This window comes from Vigna unguiculata, chromosome 1 (genome assembly GCF_004118075.2).
Source record: "Vigna unguiculata cultivar IT97K-499-35 chromosome 1, ASM411807v1, whole genome shotgun sequence".
Lineage (NCBI taxonomy): Eukaryota > Viridiplantae > Streptophyta > Magnoliopsida > Fabales > Fabaceae > Vigna > Vigna unguiculata.
The window spans coordinates 7884730-7886879 of NC_040279.1; the positions used below are offsets into that span (position 1 = coordinate 7884730).

A 2150-nucleotide genomic window follows, 5' to 3' on the forward strand; every position below is an offset into this window, starting at 1 on the left:
ATTTTACCACCTATAATACTTTGATTATGTTTAATTAAGAATACTTTCGTTGGTTTTATATCTATACATATATTGCTAGGAGGTAAAATAAAAAATATAATTATTCATATATTAAATGAAAAATTTCTACAATAACCAATAAAAAGACTATATATTGTTTTTGGTAAAACAACCTTTATATAGTGTAAGGCCCAATTATTCTGCTCCTTTATTTTAAGGGCCGCCCCAATTTTGTGGGCCTAAGGACTGGCCCAAAGGGGGAGGATCAGACCTAATCTGTCCCAACCCTAATCTTGTGCTCTTTTTCGTAAACAGAAACCTTGTGCCTCTTGAGCTGCAGTCGTCACCTCTGTTAGGGTTTGTCCTAGGAGACTCATTCTAACCCAAGCTGAAAAGCCCCGTAGGGTGATATTCATCACTCTTTCTCACTCACACATTCAAATCTCTTCTTATTTTTGCTCTTTTACGAGTCTTCATCTCTCTCTTTCTCACTAATACATTCAAATATCTTCTTATTTTTTTCTTTCTTTTTGAGTATAGTTTGCTTTGATCTTAATTTTTTTTTTGTTGAGATGAATGAAATGAGGAGAAGATGGGTCAAAGGCAAGACTCTGAAGCACAAAACTTTGAACAAGATTTGATCTTTTTCATTGCAGAATGACAATGGTATGTAAAGTTTTGATTTTTACTCAGTTTTCGGTTATTTTCATCTTTTTGAATGAAAAAAAAAAATCATCTTCTTTCTATTTTTGCTTTCATCTAACTGAATTTTGCGTTGATCTTAACTTTGTTTTGGTTGAAATGCTTGAATGAAAAGATCGAAGAGAGGCAAAACTCTCAAACAACACTAAAGGTAGAAGTTTTCCTTTTTCTCGCGGAACTTTTCTTTTACTCCCACATTTGAATATTTTTTTTATGTTTTTTTGTTCTCTGATGAATGAATGTTTTTTTGGCAGATGGAGATGAATAAACGGTTTCAAAGACACAATAAAGGTAGAAGCTTTTCTTCTTTAAGCGGATCTTTTCTTCTTCTCCCAGATCTAAATACTTATTTATAGTTTTTTCTTTCTATGATAAATGAATGTTTTCTAGTAGATGAATGAACCGTTTCAAGAACACACCAAAGGTGGAAGCTTTTCCTCTTCTCGCGAATCTTTTTTTCTTCTCTCAAATCTGAATACTTTTATATTTTTTTTCCTCTAATGGATAAATGCTTTTTGCCAGATGGATGAAGTGTTTGAAGAACACAATAAAGATAGAAACTTTTGTTTGAAGAACACAATAGGTTATTTATGTGATGATGCAAACTACTTTTGATTTTTATAAAGTTTGAATATATATATATATATTGTGTATTATGAATTCCATAAAAAATAAATACAACACCAAGTTCAAGTTGAACTTAAAATTTGTCAACAAAAGCATATTGAAACAACTTAAAACAATATTTAAAAAGTAAAATGTACATTAATATGTTATTTTTTTTCCGTTAAATTCGTTAATTTATCAGTTGTATTAGTAAAGAGAAGTGAATTTAGTATGATAGTGTTACAAAAAATTATCGTTATATTTTTTACAATAACAATATATATTTACAATAACAATATTTGTTTTTATGAAATTTTTATTATATGTAACACAAATAATATTGAATTTGTTTCAATGTGTAATTACTCGTATTTGATATAGCATAAATAAATAATATAAATGGTTTGTAATTACTATGATCTATATTAGTTAGTGTTGTACATAATAATTAACTATGCATTCTTATAATAATAATAATAATAATAATAATAATAATAATAATAATAATAATAATTCAACTAATATATACCTATATCTATATATAAATAAGATTTCTTTTTTTTTTCCATATTTTATAATTTCAATTTTACCTTTTATGATTTTGTTAACTAACTTCTTAATAGTAACTACTATTAGACTTGAGGAAAAAAAGGGAACCTGACCAAAATTGCTATGTTTGAAAAGGAGAATGTGTATTCGGTTGATTTATTTCGAGTCGGATTACTTTGGATAAAAAAATTTCGGGTTCAGATGGATTAAAATAATCAGATATGGATTTTGAATTCAAAATCCACGGTTACCCGACCCAATCCAAAATTTTTTAATCCTAATATTTCGTTATG

At 27.6% G+C, this 2150-nt stretch overlaps 1 long non-coding RNA gene across 1 annotated transcript; it reads left to right on the top strand.

Moving 5' to 3' along the window:
* The first annotated feature begins 314 nt into the window (after positions 1 to 314).
* LOC114164943 lies at positions 315 to 1378 on the top strand. The gene is made up of 4 exons (XR_003599677.1): positions 315 to 666; positions 818 to 853; positions 957 to 1126; positions 1225 to 1378. It is a non-coding gene; the product is annotated as an uncharacterized LOC114164943 (long non-coding RNA).
* Positions 1379 to 2150: the final 772 nt, after the last annotated feature.